This window comes from Meriones unguiculatus, chromosome 8 (assembly GCF_030254825.1).
Source record: "Meriones unguiculatus strain TT.TT164.6M chromosome 8, Bangor_MerUng_6.1, whole genome shotgun sequence".
Taxonomy (NCBI): Eukaryota; Metazoa; Chordata; class Mammalia; order Rodentia; family Muridae; genus Meriones; species Meriones unguiculatus.
Genome location: NC_083356.1, coordinates 74235066 through 74257736, shown reverse-complemented (window position 1 = coordinate 74257736; position 22671 = coordinate 74235066). Strand labels below are relative to the sequence as shown.

General features: G+C 44.7%; 1 protein-coding gene and 1 pseudogene across 1 annotated transcript in view; one reads left to right on the top strand and one right to left on the bottom strand.

The window, feature by feature from the left end:
* Abl1 (ABL proto-oncogene 1, non-receptor tyrosine kinase) overlaps positions 1-22671 on the bottom strand; it is a 109779-nt gene that overhangs the window by 58946 nt on the left and 28162 nt on the right. The gene's annotated exons all lie outside the window — the stretch shown is intronic.
* LOC110559046 (small ribosomal subunit protein uS5-like) lies at positions 15536-16411 on the top strand (annotated as a pseudogene).

Sequence of the window (22671 nt, the reverse complement as noted above, 5' to 3'; positions counted from 1 at the left end):
CTTCTGCGCCACTGCACAAACATGTACTACTGAATCAGGCTGTGGGTGATTCTGATAAAGGAAATGAGACAACACTGCTCATTATATGTTCCGGCTCTTCACGAACACACATGTGCGTCAGCGTATACACACATACACACACAGAAAAAACTACAGCTAATACACAAAAGAGAAAAGTAGCATTTGAGTCTCCTGTCTATAAAATGACTGAGTTACCCACAGACAATGAACTCCTATCCCCTTTAACATTAACGTGACATAGTAGTTAACTTTCTGAGCTTTCTGACATTTGGGGACTTATGTTCACAAAATATTCCATATTCTTACAAAGTTGTCTTTATGATAATTCTACTTAACATTGTGTTTCCAAATTACTGCCTTTCCCAGCTCTGTCTGTGGCTTTGCCAGCACAGCCCCATCAAGAATGCAGAGGAAAGCTCAGCATCCCTGGCTCAGTGAGTCAGAAACAGGGAAGCCAGGGAACTGTGAGTCTTAACAGGAGTGATGTAACCCTGGAAGGGAAATGCTGGGAGCTGCTGCCCTCATAGTGTCTTGAGAGAAGACCGAAAGAATCCAGAATTGCCACAGCGGCACTTCAGAACATCTAGGGCGCAATCAGAAATGCTGAAAAGCATCGGGAAAGCAAGCCAGAGTGTAACCCAAAAAAGGTTATACCTGGTTTGGAGCAACTCTCACAGTTGTGCTGGTGACAAAAGGAGACCCATTTCCAATGAGTGAGCGAAAACCTCACTAGGGACAGAAACCCCAGCAAGGGGACAGAGACAGCACAAAGAACTCAATGGAAATTCCAGAACTGGAAAAAAAAATTAAATACCAGAAGTGAAAAATTCACTAAATGTGCATAACAGCTGACTGGGAGAGGGAGACATGAAAGATGAGGAGCAGCCATGGTGGCTCACACCTGCAATCCCAGTGTGGGAGGCAGAAGGATTATGCGTCCAAGACCAGCCTTGGCCTACACCTCCAAAAAGGAATAGGAATAGAAAATCAATACAAACAAGAGAAAAAAGGCTGAAAGAAAAAAAATTAACTCAGAGTAAGTTCTAGATGATACCAAGTAACCAACATGGGAAGCTAGCATTGCAAGAAAGCAGAAAAAGAAAGAACATGGACTCTAAAAAAAACAAGGGCCCAAATTGTCTAAACTTAATGACACATAGAAACTTGATGCAAACCACTAAATGAACACCAAGAAGAAACAAAGAAAGCCACATACAAAAATCAAACACCCAATGCCTTTGCTAAGGTCCTTTTATTTTAAAAAATAGAGTTTCTCTGTTGCCAAGGACAGCTTCAAAACCACAGTACTCATGTGTCAGCCCTCTGGGAAGCTGAAACTATAAGACATACCACCATGATCACTTTAAGAGTAAATACTGAAAGCAACCATAGAATTACCTAGTAAAGAGATGGAACACTGTCTTATCAGAAAATATGATGACCCAGAAAGTTGAACTTGGACCTACAGAGATAGTTCAGCAGTTAAGAATAAGGATGGCTTTTCAAAGGACCTGAGTTTGGTTCCCAGCACCCAAATCAGTTGGTTCACAACTGCCTGTAACTCTGGCTCCAGGGACTCCAAATACCTCTAGCCTCTGTGGGCACTGTACTAACATGCTCATACCCATAAAGACACAGGCATAACTACAGAGCTCAAAATAAAGTAAATCTTTAAAAAATAGTGAAAAATATTTTTAAAGTCTGGGGGAAGTCAGGAGACAACCAACTGTTAAACCAGAGTTCTAGAATGCTATGCCTTAGACAAGATACTCTTGAGGAAAGATCTGGGCTAGGGTTGTAGTTCTATAAGAGTACTTTCGCAGCATAAGCAAGACCCTGTCTTTGATCCCCAGCATACAGAACAACAACCACAAAACAAAATAAAAGGATAAAAGCAAAACAAAGATGCTTAGAAAAAAGAAGGTAGGGGGAAGGGAATAGAGAGATGGCTCAGTGGTTAAGAGTACTGGCTTTTCTTCCAGAGGTCCTGGGTTCAATTCCCAACAGCCAAATGGCAACTCACAACTGCCTATAACTCCAGTTCCACAGAGACCTACACCCTCACACAGACACACATGTATGTAAAACACCAATGCACATAAAATGAAAATAAATTTTAAAAAAAGAAGACAGTCCTGTGCAATGTGAGGCAGGACAGTGCTGAGCACTTAAAAGGAAGTTTCTGAGGTTAAAAAAAAAGGGGCAAAACAACTACGATGGTCCACAGAAAAAAGACCCATTTCAGCAGAACACTGTGTGGTCTACATGAAACTCACGTTTACATCGTGAACAGAAAATGGTCTTTTTGTTGGCTCATTTATGGAATATGAAACCCCAAATGAAATAAACCCAAAGGAGAGCACACCAACACAACACACACAACGAATTTTCGACAGCACTGCAGACTGAACCCAGGGCTCACACTAGTCAAGTGCTCTATAAACTGAACTGCATTCCTGGCCCTATCACACTTCTAGAAGCTAATACGAACATATTGACATCATGGAAATGTTGGCATCTGGCTTACCGGAAAAGTACACTGAGTGACAGAGTTTTTCCTCCAGAAACACAAAGGCCACATAACATCAAAAGATCACACAAAAGATCCTGTAGGAGTAAAGCAGAAACTCAGGTGTTCCCAGATGAAGGAACTAAGACAATCTGTCACAGTAGACCCACTGAGAGGATGGCAGAAGCTGAAGGGAAACAACTGAGAGGGTCCTGAAGTATGAGGGAAGAGAAGCAACATGGAAACAAGCTGTGACTCAACATGAGGTGCCTTCCCCATGCCACAGTGCCCTCTAATCCCTCACCAGCCCAGAGTCACCAGTGCTGCTGCATTAAGCTCAGCAAGGCATTGCATGAGCCAAGTGAACAGCTCTGGAGCCCAAATGCAGCTCCAAGTATCAGCGTCAGTGAGGCACAGGCACCTTATGGCAACAGCTGGATGAGTCCTCAGCTCTCAATATACTGCATAGGAAGATGGCATTTACAGCAGCTATTCTGAATTCATATACACCACTGAGTGAGGTATGTATTTTTAACCCTTTTCTGTTCTTTTCATTTCATTTTGCTTCTTTCTTTCTCTTTTTTTTTTAATCTAGTGGGAAAGGTTATTGTCAAAGGTATGTGTGTCACTACTGCACACTTAGGGTTTTCATAGTCATGGTGGCTCACGGGCATCATAGCTAGGTAGAACTAGTGTTTACTTCCCTCCTTTGTAAGCTTGCCTGGCGCTTTCCAGTACCAGGATAGCTGTTCTTCAGTGAGGAGCCATTTAGGACAGTTCCAGCTCAGGTGCCTCTGGGCCCTAGATTTGAAGTACATGGTGTCTTTAGCAACAAGGACTTACCTTCGACCTTTGGGGGCTAACCAAGGAACAACAATAGTCTATAATGCTTAGGGAGAGTCTTGACCAGCCTTGCCCAACAATTCAAAAGACAGCTTCTCATGCCTGATGTTAGGGTTTTTGTTAGGTGGATTTTGGCTCTTGGGTGCAGCATTGTCAGACCAGATGGGAAAATTTCATTTAAACTATATATGTATGTTTAACCATAGACTATCTATGTTATAGGTTTTAGTTTTTAGATGGAGAGTTAATAGTAGGACTCCTTATGACTTTTTTAGTCACCCTTTTATTTTGCTGTCCCTTCTTTTGTATTTATCCCCTGCCTCTCTCCCAGTTAGATCCTTCTCCCTTTCCCCATTTCCCGACCCCCCTCCCATTCTTAATGAGCCACTGTTCCTGTGGAAAGTGGCTTGGAAAATGACAGGAAAGGTTGGAAGGGAACACTAAAGGCACAAGTGTCTCATTGCATCCACATCACAAGCACATATTGTGTCATGTTGCAACATTCCAAAGGAGAGAAGCATGTTGTGCCTCCTCTGCACATTTACTGCAAGACTATGTGTCAATAGGCCTGTGTATCTCTTTTTAATTGAATACAAGTTTTCTGCTTCCTGTCACTCATCTCCCTTTTCCTACATATTTTAGTCATCTGCTTACCAACTTAAAATAAACTTCACATGTGTGTATTATAAATGACACTGATAGCAACAGCAGGAAGATGTACACCTCTTGGAGCTGGCAAGATGGCGTAGCAGGTTAGGGCACTAGTCACCAAGTCCTATCTCCAGAACCCACGTGGTGGAAGAAAAGAACTCACTCTCTCAAACTGTCTTCTGATCCCCACACATGCCCCTACATGCACACTAAATAAGTAAATGTTGAAGAAGGAAGAAGAAGAAGAAGAAGAAGAAGAAGAAGAAGAAGAAGAAGAAGAGGAGGAAGAAGAAGAACAGAAAGAAAGAAAGAAAGAAAGAAAGAAAGAAAGAAAGAAAGAAAGAAAGATATTTTTTGACAAAGAAACACACTTCTGTAAGTCCCATGCAAACTAGAGCTCAGGGCCTTTTGTTAGTAACGTCCAGCCTTGCTCTGAGAAGTGGACATTCCCTTTTATGGATGGCTGTAGGCTAGAATGCCCCCCAAAACACACACAGAAAGAAATGCCTCCAACATTTTGAGATGCAAGAGAGGAAGGTATGCGCAACACTAAAACAGCACCTGAGACAGGTCACAAAGAAAGACACTTTTTCTAGCTTTAACAGTTTTCCAGTAAGAAAATTCGTAATACAACTTCATTCAAAGGGTATTCTTCGAGATAAGAATAAAAAGTTAATACTTGTAGGCCAGGTCTATTGGTAGACACCTTTAGTCCCAGTCCTTGGGAGGCATATGCAGATAAATCTCTGTGAGTCTGAGGCCAGCCTGGTCTACATAGCCAGTTCTAGGATAGCCAGGACTGTGTAGAGAGACCCTGTCTTAAACAAACAAACAAACAAACAAACAAACAAACAAAACGGGTAACTACTTGCCACCACCAATGAATCTGTATTCATTTTGAACTGCAGAAGAGATTAAAGCAAAGAAGAGAAAGAGATCGTGAGCAAGGAGGCAGTCTACAAATATAGGCACATGTGCACTGTGCTCTGAAGGGCAAAGACTCCTGTTTGGAAAATGCTGGGACAACTGTCAAACACTGGCAACAAAAGCCTTGTGACAAAGATGTAAATGTCAAGCAGCTATATGCTGGGTACTCTGTATACAATCACCACCTAACGCACAGTCACAGTACATATGAGCTAACATGCAAAGCTTTCAGAATGGTGCTCGGCACAGCAAGTGGGATGTATGTATAGTGCTTAGTGTTTGCTCTGGGCAACAAACCCCCACAGTCCTGCTGTTAACTGAGTACCGAGATGTGGCAAAGCACGGCAAAGGAATGGTCCCCAACAGGGGCAGCCTGCAGGCCTTGGAGAGACAGCATCATGGCTGTAAACAGCAATGAGGGCTCCAAAGACAAGAAAAGATCCTATTAAGGAATGGAAATTAAATGTTACACAAAAGGTTCTTAATGAATTGCATGTGCTTTATAAACCTTTATATTTCCCATTATTTTTAAAAGCCAAATAGCCAGTGGTGGCACATGCCTTTAATCCCAGTATTCCAGAGGCAGAGGCAGATGGATTTCTGAGTCCAAGGCCAGCCTAGTCTACAAAGTAAGTTCCAGGACAGCCAGGGCTACACAGAAAAACCCTATCTCAAAAACAAACAAATACAAAAAAGCCTTAAATAAAGTAAACTGCTTTCAGATATGTAGGAGTAGAGACAAGTATTTCCTTCTATATCTGCATCCACTCTTTAACTTTTAATATCATGGCATTGTATGCTATGGAATTCTATATGACAATTAAAGAGATGCTAGTATGTTAGGTAGCCCTTCTCTAACTCTTGTTGGATTTTTTCATATTTACAAAGTAAAAAAAGTTCATTCTCTATCATTGTCCATGATGACTCTCAGACATCAGAGCTTGTGTTAATGGTGGGGAAGTGGGATAGCAAGCAACCAAAGAATCTCTTCTGTTCTGCAAAATAATGAGATCTAAATCTAAACTACTGAGTGCAATAACAGTCAGCAGGTGGAGGCTGGACTAGCAGAGTCTTCTGGTCTGCCGTGCTTGGGCTCTTATGGTTATCATTAAGAAAACACTTTCAAAAACAAGAGCAAAGGACCAGCTAGCTACAAGGACAGACTATCCTGAAACCACTTCCAGGAACAGGGTTTGTTTAAACAAATGTAGTAAGTGAAAGCAGCTGCTTGGAGGGTCAGTGCATCTAAAGCAGAATTCTAAGATCACCCACTGCATCATGCCAGCAATGGTTCTTCCTGGTGCTGTGAAGGGAAGAGTAGGTGGCACTGAAGATACTGCATAGCAAGGAGTGACTACCCAATGGACAACAAGGACCTGTGGCACGGGTGGACAGATGCTCACAAGAAACAACCTGCTCTAAGCCCCTATCCTTCTCATAAAGATTGTGCTGAAGAACGTGAAGGAACCAAGGGCAGTGAAGGGTGAGGTAAATTCATTTCCCATGATACTTTCGAGAGAGCCATGAACAGTCAGTAAAGTTAGCAGGTTAAGTGATGGTGCTGTCACAGACGCCAGTGGCCAAAGCGTTCCTCTAAAAGGCATGCCTCTTACTGTCTGAAAACCAGCATAAGTCTCAGGGACTGCAGATAAGCTTGATTATTTAAATAATTTTTCTTAACTTGACAACAAAACACAAGAAGGAGCTTGATCCTACGGTAACCCTTGCTGAAGTCCTGTGGCCCTGTCAACAGCAACACTGGTCACAGTCTTTCCCTGTGAATCAGCCAGCACTGCCAATGGGATTGTAATCAAAACACAGCTAAGCAATAAGCTCTTGTGAATCTTTGTGAAATCTGGAAGACTGAGCAGGCCAGGAAATACACATTCCTATGGCCAAAGGTGTTTTAACTTGGGCTTCTGGGGGAAAAAGGTTCTTCCTTAAGCTTGTGAGCAAAAGTGAAAAGAGTCAAATAAATGAGCTGGATCATAAAGCAAGAGTCCTTTGCTGGACATACCCTGCACACTTTATGGGTGTGAACTTAGAGCTTAAGAAAACATGACCTAACTCAGGCCTTGCAGTTTACACCAGTTAAAGCAAGGAGGCAGCAGTGTGCCATCATCCAAGGTCACCTGTAGAAAAATGATGGCTTTGGCTGAAGCTGTACTTTCCTGCTGGGTTTATGTGTTTGTGCAGAAAGCAGACCAAACGCAGTACTAAAGTTCAGTCAAAATGAGCTGTTTGCATGCAGCCTGTAGGCTCCAGTTGTTTCTCGGAAGATGGCCTGAAAGTTCTGAAACGTTCTGAGTATCAACAAGTACCAGAAATGTAAAGAAGACTCACGACAGGAAATTCCAACCTGTGCAGACAGCACTGTGAAGAGTCAGGCCCGGGCTGCCATGCTCATGAGAAAGAAAAAGAAGCACACACTAAGTAACCGGAAGCAAAAACATCAATGGCACAAAACCTTGAGGAAATTCTCTAGGAGCTAAAGAGATGGTTCAGCAGTTAAGGGCACCTGCTGCTGTTGCAGAGGACCCAGGCTGAAGTCTCATCACACACATGGCTGCTTACAGAGGTCTGTAACTCCAGTCCCAGGAAATCCAATGCCCTCTTCTAAACTCCTGGTACATTGCATGCATGTGGCATACAGATACACATGGAGGAAAAACATCCACACATACAAAATTATAAAAAGAATTTTAAATAACTTAAATTCATCTGTACTGACAGAAATATTACAAACAGGTCCACCCCATGTCCTTCATACTGGCAGATCCTGGGCAGCATTTTCTTTCTTATTTTTTGAGACAGGTTCTCTCTTCAGAGTCTTGGCTGTCCCAGAACTCACTATGTAGACTAAGCTAGCCTTGAACTCACAGAGATCCACTTGCCTGTGCATCCTTCGTGCTGGAATGAAAGGTGTACAGCATCGCTGTCTGGCTGGGCAGCATTTTATTAGCTGTTTCTATGATGAGACAAGGTGCTATTAGTGTAGAGAGTATCTAACTGGCACCCAGAACAGCCTACTACTTCCCAACCTGATGTCTTCAAGAAAGTTTCCTACCTTCTCTGTGCCCTACCAACTCTACTACACAGATTACCCGCCACCTCATATGACATCATCATGTTTGCTGAAGCGTAAATGTTTCAGGTACCACAGTAGAAATAGAAGATATCTATTACAGAAGCTTTGTCTCAGATTCCATCATTTTAAGGACCCCAACTTGCTCAGTTTTATTACTGAAAGTATCTGGCCTTTTCCCTCCTTGGCCATCTGAAGGGAAGATGGGTCACCAGCAGCTCTACTGGAGTCAACCACGGAAGTTCATCTTGCTGTGTCTGCTCTAATCTCCATGGTCTGATCCGAAAATATGAGCTGATTATGTCATCAATGTTTTAGTATGTGAAGGACATAGGCTTCATTAAGTTTGACTGAGCAACCTTGAATGGATTGTTCTAAACTGTCTACAAAGTGAAACTGGTCACGCTTGTCTTTGTACACAAAGAATAAAAAAGTGAAGACAAGAAAGGAAGGAAGAAAGGAAGGAACGAAGGAAGGAAGGAAGGAAGGAAGGAAGGAAGGAAGGAAGGAAGAAAGGAAAAGAAAGTATCTGTTAAACTCTTCCTTCAGCTCAGCACTTCCTTCTTGTGTCCAGCAGGCCAGATCAGGAAGCATCTGGTATCAGACCTCTAGTATGTTATTAAGACCAAGACAGAACTGGAGGTCTAGAAGAAGCAGTATGTCAGGAAGACATTATTGGAAAAAGAAGAGCATCAAGGAGACATACATGGAACTGAAGAGACCTTTCTGGCAATACTGGAGGCCTCAGACTACCCTGTGGCCTGCTGAAGGACACAAAGTCCAGTGCTACCTGGATTTGCAGACAAAAAGAAGACAGGACCCATTAGCAAAGACCAAGCCCCAGGACCCATTAGCAAAGATCAAGCCCCCAAGGCTGAGACTCAGCCTAAGAGTCGTGTGTCCTAGCAAAACCCACAGCATTTATCCTCCAAGAGAGCCCACTGGGCTTCCTGTGCTTCTCAGTGGAAACGTGTTTGTAACCTGATTTCCGATGGGAAGAAAGGATGAATAGTGTGACCATTAGGCAAACTAGTAAGGTCTAGCAAGGTCTAGGTCTACAGACAGCCTCCCTCAATGTTAGTCCTTCCTTCTTAGTTCACTTCCCTTGAAATGTACCATTGAAAATATCCTTTGCTGGGGGCTGGAGAGATGGCTCAGAGGTTAAGAGCACTGGCTGCTCTTTCAGAGGTCCTGAGTTCAATTCCCAGCAACCACATGGTGGCTCACAGCCATCTATAGTGAGTTCCGATGACATCTTCTGGTGTACAGGTGTACATGCAGACAGAACATTGTATCCATAATAAACACGTAAATAAAAAAAGAAAAGAAAAGAAAGAAAGAAAAAAGAAAGAAACCATCCTTTGCTGATGATTCTTGGCAGTAAGTTCCTTTTGTTTTTATATGATACCAGGATCTCACCATAAAGCTTTGGCTGTCCGGAAACTCATAGACTAGGCTGGCCTTGAACCAACATAAATCCACCCTGACTCTGCCTCCCTGGTACTGGGATTAAAGACCTGTGCCACTATACCTGGTTCACTATCAGTCTTAAAAGGTGGTTCTACGGCTCTACAATTCAAGGTTGAGTGTCGTTTCCTCTCTGTTCTGTGTCTAGTCTGTAACAGACTTTGTTCTCACTGTACAAAAGCCAGCGGCTACCTGCTGGACTCTCTAGGTTTGCTCTATCTTTTCTCATTAGTTATTTACAGAACCTGTTCCATCTTTGATGTTCTACAGGTTCAATGTTTAGACTTAATCTCTGGCCTTTTGGAATTTGATGAGCTTTTAAACATGGAAATTCATTCTTCTCACTACCATACTAGAATCTGGGCCAGAAGCTTTGTCTCAGATTCCATCATTTTAAGGACCCCAACTTGCTCAGAGTGGTAGCACCCAGCATTTGGGAGGCAGAGGCAGGTGTATCTCTGTGAGGACAGCCTAGAAGCCAGCCATGGCTGCATAGAGTCCCTATCTCAAAACAAATGGTTCTGAAACAAAAGGTCACTGAAAGCCCACAAGAACATGCCTGATAGCTATAAAATCACAGCTTCTCATGAGCTCATCAGAGTGAGATCATATGGGAACAGGGGGATTGAATTCTAATGAGCCACAGTCCCTCCAAAGAAAGGTAGTGCATGAAAAACATGTAACTTCTCCAAAGCCCAGGAGGATGAGGTGACTGTAGTAGCTACACAGGAAGCAAATAGCTGAAATGCTCATGAATTCTTAGAAGGCTGAGCATGGGCTAGATACTAGAATTCGAGACCCAGATACTGAGTCCCTTGCAACTTCCCCAGCAGGTCCTCAGGAGTAGACAGAGTTCAAGACTGAAGACAGCCCTTCTGGATATTAGACTGAGCTACAACTTGACCCTTTCCAGACTTTGCTCTATGCATTGCAAGCACTTTGACCCAATGGAAAGGGCAAGGCCCTTCCTGTCCTTGGGATTCTGCCAGGGCTCTGCTGCTTCTCAGAATGGGGCAGAAGCAAAAATGTTTGCTGCATCCTCCACTGACTCGAGTCAGAAGCCAACCACCGGGGGAGGAGAAGCACAGGGCAAGTTCTGTTCCATCTAAGAACCCCCCACCATGCATAGACATGCACAAAGAATTAAGTACATGATGCTAAGAAAACCAAAAGCTGAGCTGCACAAAGAAAAACAGCAAAGTCCCTATCTTAGCTTGGTTCCAAGAACAGAACATCAGTCTAGCACTCGGCAGTGACACAGGCAGGATAAAAGAAAAGGAAAAGACATACTATGCCAGTATTCTCAAAGACAATTTGGAGGGCCATTGTGCTGGCTAGTTTTGTCAACTTGACACAAGCTAGAGTTATTGGAGAAAAGGAAGCCTCAATTGAGAAAATGTCTCCATTAGATCAGGCAAGTCTGTGGGGCATTTTCTTTGTTAGTGATGAATGGGGGAAAGTACAGCCCATTGTAGGTGGAACACCTCTGGAATGGTGGTCCTGGGTTCTATATGAAAGCAGGCTGAGCAAGACATTGAGAACAAGCCAGTAAGCAGCACTTCTCCAAGGCCTCTGCATCAGCTCCTACCTCCGGGTTCCTGCCCTGTTTGAGTTCCTGTCCAAATACCATTTTCTCCCCAAGTTACTTTGGCCATGCTGTTTTATCACAGCAACAGAAAACCTAACTTAAACAGCCAATGAGCAGCAAGAAAGCTTAGCAGGTAAGCATACTTGCTGCCAAACCGGGATACTTATGCTCAATCCCCAGAACTCACACGGTTGAAGGAGCGAACAGATCCCTACATTTGTCCTCTCACCTCCACAGGTGCACTGTTGAGCGCGCGCACACACACGTGCGCACACACACACACACACACACACAATAAGTAAGTAGTAAATATAATTTTAGGATAAGAAACTTAAAAAGGAAGGAAAGCTGGAGTGTCCTAGACAAAGCCAACTTCAGAGCAAGGGTTCTTAGAGGGAAGACATAGTCTTTGGATTCTGACTAATGTTTTCTTCTCTTTCCTTCCATCCGTATTGGTCTGGATTAGCTTTTCTACTTGATTATATAGCAATCTTCTCAAGCTAAAGATTAATTTTGAAACATTGTATATTTTTAGTATAGCATTGTTTGGCTTGGCAAAATGATTTCAGAACCCCTCTGGAACAAGATGACAGATCCATTTACTGTACAAGGCAGAGGCAGAAATGACAGAAGAAAAGTCCAGCCATCAGAGTTCAAAAAGAAGACAAAGAAGTCAACCCCAAGAGTCACCACTTCTGAAAACTCAAGGGATAAGATGATCTCTTGGGGTCCAGATGGGAGACAGAAACATCAGCAATCCCAACAGGAAGACTTCATGTGATAGGCTGACAACTAACAAAAGGCAGCTTGTCGTTTTGGCAGCCATTAGTCCCCAGGCTGAACAGACAGCCTGAAATCCAGAGCCCACACTTGCACCCACCTGCTTTTGGAACTCACATATACAAACCCAGTGTCTTCCTGCCCTGCATTACCCAGGGCAGATGCCACACGACAGAGAACAGCCAATGCCTTGAGGCCACCAGAGTTAGACACACCAGCCAACCCTGTCTCCTCTGTCCACCTTGCCTTCCCCACACAGTCTGCAAGAAAGACTCCCTTAATCTCCTCTGCCCCCGACCAAAACTGGCACTTCCCCAAAAGGACCTGGGTGGTATGGCGTGTAGGTAAAGAAAACTTTTCCTTGCCCTTAGCCTGTCCACATCAACACTCATCTCCATAAATTACACACCTACAGGTACCCAAAAGATGGAGAAGAAAGAAAGATCTCTTGGGGGTGGCAGTGGGAGGCAAAAACAAAAATACAGAAATCATCTATCACCTAAGCTGAGGGCATGCAGAAGAAAGTCACTGTGATGCTGCCAGAGCCTCCCTTTGGCCTAAAGCTCAGATCCAGACCTCTTTAGGGACACAAAGCCTGCTGGTAGTGGAGGCTAAACAGGACTGAGGAAAAGGATGTGCTGGAGAGCAGGGCTGGGTGGAGTACTGTGCTGCCTGTGAGGCTGCTCCAGGGTACATCCAGGCTCACACTTAGAACAAGAGAAGGTCCCTCCTCCCACCATGACCTAGCAGGGTCCTGTGAGCACCTCTGCTGGCAAAGCCTGGTGCCAGGCCGGCTGCACAGGAGCTATGTTTACAGTCAGGACCCTGACATCAAAGCATGATGAAGGAGAACGGACCTGGAGGTGAGGGGCAACAGACTGATGACTGGGACAGACAGAGGGAGCAAGAAGGAAGGAAGATGGCAGTTCGACTGAGGGGAAAGTACTGAGGCTTTGGATTTACTGCTTCATGGGAGTTCTGGGAGAAGACCACCATCAACTTCCTACTCAACCATGCGGATGGCTACAAGATAGATGAGATGAACAAGCAGAGAGCTGGATTTGAACACTCAGATCCTCTGTTAGTTTGTGAGTTCAGAAAGGAGCACTCAAGTTCAAGGTGAATGCAAGGACAGGACAGGTCCCTAGACAGAGACAAAGGGAAAAAATCCACATAGTGTCACTAACCAGAACAGGCCATAGTAGCAGAGAAAACCACAAACAGGAAAGGGCCATCCAGAAGACCTTGCACCGCTCAAGACACACCTGAACTCCATTTTTTTCACAGGAAGCCAGGTGAGGACAGGAATTGATCAGACTCATAATTGATCAGTAAGAGACTGTTAGGCACAAGATGTGGTGGACTGCAGACTGCTCTCCCCTGGCAGGAGCACAGTTCTGAGGTAAGCACTGCAGCGGGACTGTTCCATTTTAATGCTGTAAATTATCTTTGCATAGCTGGGAGGGGCATATAAATCTACAACCTTACTAATTTATCATGTCTCAGACAAGTACATGAGCCGTAAGTGCAGAGGACATTACACCTCAGCAGATCTGACTCTAAAGAGCACATCAAATTCATATTCCATCATTCTGTGCGCCAACTAAACCATGATTTTCTCCCACCCAGTTACCAAGCAGGCCCCACCCTGCTTCATTCCCAAGATTAGGTGAGTTGACACTGATGGGGTGTCTCTAAACTAAACCATGGCGTTCATATTCAATATAAGACCCATCCTGGCTTTAGAGGGGCTTTTTAAATGTCAACAGTGTAGATTTTAAGTTAAAATAGCTCTGAAAAATACTTAAGAATCTGGTACAACAGAGGTTTACATTTTACTGCATGCCTTATAAAAAGGTGAGAGGAAAAGTGTGGGAGCCCGTTTTCTCCTTCCACCATGGGGTTCCCAGATTGAACTCAGATCATCAGGCTTGGCAGCAAGTACCTTTACCCATTTAGCAATCTTGCCAGACTGAATTTCTTCTTACTATGTATGTTCTTCAAAATAAAACAAAAACAAACAAAAAAACCATACATAGGCCAGGTGTAGGGCACACACCTTTAATCTTAGCATCTGGGAGGCAGAGGTAGGAGGATCTCTGAAAGTTCAAGGACAGCCTGGACTACACAGTGAGTGTCAAAATAGCCAAAGCTACATAAAAAAAAAAACCTTGCGCGCACTCACACACACACACAGCACACAGAGTTCATTCACACTAAGTTCTCTCCGTAGAAGACATCCTTATGGGGCTGGAGAGATGGCTCAGCACTTGAGAGCACTCACTGATCCTTGTAGAGATCCTTGTTGGCTCCCAGCACCCATGTGTGGTTCATGACTGACTGTTACTCCAGTCTCTGTGGATCCAACACCCTCTTCTGGCCTTCTCGGGCACTGTGCACACACAGTGCACATACATACATGCAGGCAAAACACTTGAATATATAAAATAAAAATAATCTAAAAAATAAAAGACATCCTATAGTTCTCAGTCGAAGGAGAACTTAATGTTCTACCCAACAGTCTAAGTAGCAGCTGTTTACATTCAGTCGGAAAGTGCTGTTCTAGAATTCTGTATTTGAGGATGTCTTTTGGTTCCCCTTGTTGCTATTGAAAGACCTCGGTGTGACTTAGCAAGGGGAGCTGCCCCTAGGTAGTATGAGTAGAGCCACATCACATGCCCCACACGGTATATACACCCCTCCAACTGTCTGCTCCCTGGAATCTACATAAAGGAGGCAAAACAAACAAGTGAAACCCCATACAACTAATTTGCTAACCTCTCAAGAATTATAATTACTGAGGTCACTTTTCACTTCAGTCCTCAACGCCACAGGCCAGCTAGTCTACCGTTAGTGGCTTGAATTTTGAATAGTGAAGAATTCTGAATACACACTACGTATTAAATAATATCTTAGATCAATATTGGGGTTTGTCTTTGTGGTGCTGGGATGGATTTGCATGTAGAGGCCAGCACTCTACTTGGCTCAGTTCAAAACAAATACTGTTCCACCATGGGTTTGATTCCCAGCACCCACATGGCAGCTCACAGCCACCAGTAATTCAAGTTCCAGGGAATCTGATGCCCTCATCTGGCCTCAGTGGGCTCCGACACATACATAGTACACATTAATCCATGTAGGCACACACAGATACATTAAATATATATATTATATAACTTCTTATAGGCTTATCAATTTTCATTTAAAATGATAAAGGGCTAGAGAGATAGCTTAGCAGTTGAGAGCATTTGTTGCTTCCCAGAAGGACCTCGGATTGCTTCCCAAAGCCCACACTAAGCAACTCACAATTGCCTGTAACTCCAGGGGATCAAATGACCTTTTCTGGCTTCCATGGGCACTAGCACAAACCAAGTACACAAACACATTCATGGTATGCACACACTCATACACAGTAATAAAATTTTATTTATCTATTCGTTCGTTTGTTTGTTTGTTTGAGCCCTGGTTGTCCTGGAAAGACTGGCCTCAAACTCAGAGATCCACCTGCTTCTGCCTCCCAAATGCTGGGACTAAAGAAAGGCATGTGCCACCACTGCCTGGCAATAAATCTTTTTTAAAATGGTAGAGTAAAAATAAAAATAAACAGTCTCTTCTTCCTCTGTGTCCTCCTCCATCTCCTCCTTCTTCTTCTGGAAAACATCAAATGGCAGATGACACCAGTGCAGTGGGAGGGCCTAGAGAACCCGGGGCCCAGGATTAGGAGGCAGTGGCAACTTCCACAGAGAATTTGGCACCAGTCTTAGGGGCCACAGTCGTGGTTGTAGCCATGGCTGTGGTAGAGGCCAGCAGGGCATGTGGAGATAACGCCAAAGACAAGGAAGGAGAGGATTTGCTGTCAACAAGTTGGGCCACCTGGTTAAGGATATGAAGACAAAGTCCTTGGAAGAGACCTACCCTCTCTCCCTGTCCATTAAGGAATCTGAGATTATTGACTTTTCCTGGGTACATCCCTAAAGGATAAGGTGCTAAACATCATGCCAGTACAGAGGCAGACACCGGCTGGCCAGCGGAACAGGTTCAAGGCTTTTGTCACTATTGGGGACTACAATGGTCATGTTGGTCTTGGTGTTAAGTGCTCCAAAGAGGTAGTCACTGCCATCGAGGGGCCATCATCTCGGCCAAGCATTCCATGGTCCCTGTGTGGAGAGGATACTGGGCGAACAAGATTGGTAAGCCTCATACTGTTCCATGCAAGGTTACAGGCCACTGTGGCTCTATTTTGGTGCATCTCATCCCTGTCCCCAGAGGCACTGCCACTGTCTCTGCTCCTGTGTCTAAGAAGGTACTGATGATGGCCAGTATTGATGACTGCTACACATCAGCCAGGGGTTGCACTGCCACCCTGGGCAACTTTGCCAAGGCCACCTTTGATGCCAACTCCAAGACCTACAGCTACCTGAACCCTGACCTCTGGAAAGAGACTGTATTCACCAAGTCTCCTTATCAGGAATTCACTGATCATCTTGGGAAAACCCACACCAGAGTCTCTGTTCAGCCTCCAGCTATAGCACCAACATAAAGTTTTCTTTTTTAAGATTTATTTATTCATTATGTATATAGTATTCTGCTTGCAGATATACCTGTACATCAGAAGAGGGCACCAGATCACATTATAGATGGTTGTGAGCCACCATGTGGTTGCTGGGAATTGAACTCAGGACCTTTGGAAGAGCAGCCAGTGCTCTTAACCTCTGGGCCATCTCTCCAGCCCCACATAAGGGTTTTTTAATACAAGAAAAATAAAGTGAATTAATTCTGTTTCTAAAAAAATTAAACAGTCTTGACAAGCCCAACCTTTTCCTCTTGACATCTTCAGGAAAGGTCCCCGCCTTCTCTCCAGTCTGGTCCAGCATCTCCCAGGAATCACCCCTCTAAACTGTGGGTGCATGTCTACATACTTGTATCTCTTAGGGTAGAGTGACGCTTTAAGGTGAGACCGGCAACTGCTAGATCCATCAAGCTAAAGGAGGGCTTAGATTTAAGTCCCGTGGCCACAGTTTGCCGCCTGTGCTCTGTCATGATCAGGTTCGTCATACTTAGGTCATCAGGCCTTCTCCTTGGTCATGAGAGTTACTAGTGGTTACAGACAGAACTTTCCAAAATAAAGTAAAGGATTAACACTAAGGATTAACTCACAAGCTGTCTTTCGGTGCATAGACACACATGCTAACATCCATATGTAAATGTGTAGGAGCAGCCAGTCATAACAGACCACGAATCTTGAATGACTATAAAATGCAGCAGCTGCATTTCTGGGAACTCCTCCTTCCTCCCTGTGTTGATCACTGTTGCCATAGCTACCATTTAATCATCTTAAAAACTACACACATCTCCATTGGGTCACTGCAACTGCAGATGGCTGTCTTTCTACTGGCAGCTGTGATTCCCCTCAGGACAGTGGGGCTGTCTGGTGAACAAGAGATCCTAAGATGGGACCTTTGTTTAACACAGCATGCTTCCCATCAACATCTGACAGTTAAGTGCAGCCATGATTTTCTGCTACATAATTTTTTTCTTTCCTACTTATCAGACTTTTTCTTTTAAATTTTCAAAGAGAACATGACAACTTTGCAAAACACAAAACAGTTAAAATAATTCTAAATATTATATATTTAGTGGATCCTCTGAGATTTCCACACCCTGGCCTCCTGGCCTGTGTCTCCATCCAGCATACACCGTAACTATCCAGTGACAACATGACATGAAAGGACAACAAGGATTCTGGATCAGGATGGTGGACTAAGACAAGTGCTACAGTGTTCAGCCTATGACCCTTAAATCACACTAAAGGGATGCAGAGGCATAAACCTCAGAATGAACAGGCAGGAAGTGGCCATCGTCACACAGACTCCAGCAAAGTTGGGATCTGAAGGTGGAGAGGTGAGCACTGCTCACAGTCAGCACCAAGGCATCACAGATAAACAGCCTGGGAGGAGGCGGTGAGGGAGGGAGAAGGCATCGACTCTGCAGATGAAGCTGGAATGTGAAGACGACAAGTGAAGTGCTGGATGGGAGCAGGGAAAGGGGTAAGAGCTGGAATCACACAGACTGCAAGTGACAGACAAGAGCCCAAACACACACCAGTTACCCAGGAGGACTAGTGTGTCCACTACTTTCCCTACAAAAGCTACGGAAGCACTGTCTTTAGACATACATAAGTTTCTGAAGAAATGTCCACAGTGTTATCTCTGTGAACACATCAGTCCTCCTAGTTAGCATAGATTTCTGACCTGGAACCTCTGAAGAGTACAGCATCAGTTAAGACACATGAGTGTGTCAGCTGCCTTAAGAACAAGTATGCCTATATTCTGATTGCTAAATAGCTCACTGAACAATAAAACTCAATTTTCAAAAAACAAAACCAGACTTTCACTTTAAATGTACAGAATACAAACTGCCCCAATCAATTCTATTCCTAATATTCAATGTAACATCTAATTTTGTTTTTTTTAAGAAAACGCCACCATGTGGTGAATGGTTTTAGTGCACTCTCCACAGTTAAGTGGCTGTGTCGCACTTAAAAAGGTGACAAGCCACAGAGCCTAGCTCAATCCACAGTCCTAGCTGCGTGTAGCACAGTAGCAGGCACCTGCCTAACAAGTGGGAGGTCTAGCGTGTGACACTAGCATGGTGCAGAAAGGACATGTGGCCAGGTCTCGGAGAACACTTTGCAACAGATCACCTCTTCAGAAGGTTTTTCGTTTTGTTGTTCTCTAATGTGTGTAGGATTGAACTCAGGTTGTCAGGCTTGGTGGCTAAGTGCCTCTACCAGCTAAAACATCTCAACTACCCAAAGATGTCCTACTTTAATAAACTTTCAAGTTCCAATTAGAGATCTGATCTGTCTCCATGTGGAGGATCATCCTGTGCTCATTCCCTGTGTTAGCTTGGACCACAGAGCCACTGAATTAACCCAATGGGATGCAGCGTGGAACTGTAGCAGAGGAAGGGTGGGGAATTGGTGTTTCAAGGTCCAGACCCCTGGTTTTCTGCCCTTCTCTTCTATAAAATAAGATTTTTGTTTTGTTTTGTTTTGTTTATTGTTGTTTTTTGGTTTTTTGAGACAAGGGTTCTCTGTGTAGCCCTGGCTGTCCTGGAAGTCGATTTGTAGACCACTGTAGCCCCAAACTTAAGAGATTTGTCTGTTTCTCAAGTGCTGGGAGTAAAGGCAAGCACTACTACTGCCACTGAGCTTACGTTACAAATCTTAATGATCTTCTAGGGTTAAAGAAATAAAGAGGCACAACTGGTAGGAACAGAGACACAGCAAAAACTGGCAGTCCATCCTTGAGTGAAAACCGGGAGCACCACCCTGCAGCTGCTAAGTGGGTGCCTGTGCTGTTACACCCACGTGAAAAATACAGCCACGCCAGGGGGCTCACACAGTCTTGTCCACTCTGAGAAGCACAGTTCAACCAGAGCAGGGCTCACTCTGCTGACTCAAAATATGCAAGACTCAAAAGTCACACTCTGCATGATTTCCCATTCTGGAAAAGGCAGAGCTACAGGAACAGATCAGTGGAGGAGAAAGGGATGCCCACTGAGGCCCACACAAGGGAATTTTTAGTGTGACTGATAGGTTTGTCCTGTGTCCAGAATGTGGGGCAATTTCACAGTTTTCTGCATCTGTCAGACCGTACAGAGTGGCATGATAAGGGGAGTGAGATTAATGTCATGGGGATTATACCTCAATAACCCTAAAAACTTAAAATACAATGCAGTAAAGACTGAGTACAGTTTAGCTTTCCAAACGATATCCACTGTGCTTTCACAAGGCAAAGACTTGTGAAACTTTCATTCATAAAAGTTAAATAACAACTGATCAGGCGGTCCAGGGAGCGACCTGCTCTAGTTGGCCTTTGGTCTCTGTGAACTTTGTAATTCCCCTGATGTTTCAGCTTACTGATCCAGCCACACACTAAGCACTGCTTGTCTCTTTATATTTGCTGTTGAATTTCGGTGAAAAGGCCCCTGGCCCCTGAGCTGTGCATACCCCATCTCAAAGAATTGTGCTGTACAGACCTCACCACACATATCTAGGACCCCAGTCTTCTCTGCAACCGGTAGGCTCCATGAGCACTAGCAAGGCCTTTCAATGCCACTCCCATAATCTACTGTATTGGGCAGGGCTGCAGGGTGGCAGCACCAGCACTCACGGTGACTTCAGTTGTTCAATGCCATTGTTCAAAATGAGCTTCCCCTGGGTTCTAATTTAATTCTCATAAGGACTCTATAGAGAGGGTCAGGTAGAGCTTCCACACAAGTATGTTAATCCATCTTTTCAGAAGGGACCACTGAGCATGGGAACCTCTCAAACCACTACGTCTGACCATCCTGGTCAGCACCTAACTTACTACTTACTGTTCCTCTGGCTAGATCCAACAGCCTTCTTGACCATTGTGCCTTGATTTGATTCAAAGGTTCCAGGGGCCTCTGGATGAGGCTAGGGTGAGAGCTTCGTGAGACTGAGTACACACAATCAGTTATCAGCGACTGGGAGTGGGAAGGGTCTCTCGCCAAGCACATTCTCCTAATAAGCTCTGTGTTGCTGACAGAGGCAGTCTGTTCCACGCTTGCCATGAAGTTGTTCATTTAGCAAAATACCAATTACTTCACAGGTTCTCCAACTCCAACAACCAGACGACCCCTCCTCTCCCTGCCCATCAAAGTCAAAGGGAAGCGGGGAGGCTCAGTAGTTAAGAGTGCCTGCTGCTCTCACAGAGGACCAGGTTCAGTTTCCAGCACCACATCAGGCAGGCACAACCATCTGCAACTCCAGCTCTAGAAGCTCTGATGTATTCCTCTGGCTTCTGAGGGCACTGTCCACACATGGTGCACAAACAGACAAGCAAGCACACACAAACACATAAATAACAACAAATAAAACTACATTTTGAGGAGGGGACATCTAAGCTTTCCTGCTTGCAGGAACCCAGCAGTTTCTATTGATGGTATCCATGGTACATTCTCCCGTGTTAAGAGACATGTTCGGGAAAACAGCAGCTACTCAGCTCTAGCAGAGCTGCCTATAAGGGAGAAAAATCTAGTGAAGATTATTATGAGTGGTCAGATACAGTTAACTTAGCAGTAACACACTGTCTGTATATACAAAGCCTTGGTTCCATTCCCAGTACTACCAGAAAAAAAAAAAAAATGAAGAGAAGGCAGAGAGATGTGGTTGGTATGTGTCCATGATCCCAACACTGGGATTACGTCTGAGGCAGGAGGATTGCTTGAGTCCACAGTTTTGGGGGCAGCGTGGGCTGTAGTATAAGCTCCTGCCTGAGGAGCTTATACTGATAATGCCCTTGACATTACCAACAAGGAAGGAACATTAATACAGGCTTGTTTGTTTCTTTGTTTGTTTTTTGGAGACAGCATTTCTTTGTGTAGCCTTGGCTATCCTGGACTTGCTTTGTTGACCAGGCTAGCCTTGAACTCACAGCAATCTGCCTGCTTCTTCCTTCCTGAGTGTTGGGACTAGAGCGTGTGCCACCACACCCGGCTTATTACAGACATTTTAAAGTTTTGCAAGCTTATTTGTTTTTACTTTTTAAAGATGGGGTCTTGTCATCTACCAGATAAGTCAGCCAAATCATTTGTTCTAGACAGGTCTCCTTAACATACATTACATCTTAATGACCAAGCTTAATCTCTTAGAAGGTGTATTTTCATCTGTATAAAAACTATCTGTTCCAAGCAGGTGGAAATTTAAAAAAAAAATTATTTACTGTAATTTTTGGTTTTTAAGACAGGGTTTCTGTGTATAATCCTGGCTCTCACTTTGGAACTCACTCTGTAGACCAGGCTGGCCTCAGAGATCTGCTGCCTCTGCCTCTGCCTCTGCCTCTCTGCCTCTCTGCCTCTCTGCCTCTCTGCCTCTCTGCCTCTCTCTCTGCCTCTCTCTCTGCCTCTCTGCCTCTCTGCCTCTCTGCCCCTCTGCCCCTCTGCCCCTCTGCCCCTCTGCCCCTCTGCCCCTCTGCCCCTCTGCCCCTCTGCCCCTCTGCCTCTGCCTCTGCCTCTGCCTCTGCCTCTGCCTCTGCCTCTGAGTGCTGGAATTAAAAGTGTGTACTTCCACTGTCTGGCCAAAGCATGAGGTAATTTTGTGCTCAAAAGTGACACTCAGTTTGAGAACATGAATGCACATACATGCACATGTCGCTGGATTTTGGAGAGCTGAGCTGTGGCTCGTTTGAGAACTCATACAACCTGCAGCTCTTCCAGAACTAAAGCCTAGTGCTGAGCACAGTCAGACTGGCTTCCAGTGCTGCAAAGGAAGGAGGCAAGGGGCTACAGAGCTCACACGCCCTGCCTGTGCCTGCGGGATGCTGCAGCCTGTGGCGACATCAGCACTGGCCTTTTGGAAAAAGTGTCACATGGCAGCAGGACTGTTTGCTATCTGGGAGAGCAGAAGGCAGAGACGAGGCTGTGCTACCAGGGAAGAATGGCTGTAGCACACAGGGACAGTGAGGGTTGCAGAATAGCTGGAACTCCTCATAACTAAGATCAGCACTGACTAAAAAGACACCTGGGAAGAGGACACTGATGAAGTCGGCAGAGGCCAGGTGGGGGCAAAGAACGGTAAACTGACCCAGAAGGCAGCCATGATGGCACTCTGCAGGCAGCCACAGCTGTGAGGTTCCTTCTACGGGGTTCACTTGCACACAGACAGGGGCATGAAGGCCAGAGGCAGAGGCTGGAAGTCTTGAGTGCTGCGTGCCACCCTTCCCCAGGTCCCCAGCCATCCTGGCAGCCTAGCGCCAGGACATGCTGGGCAGA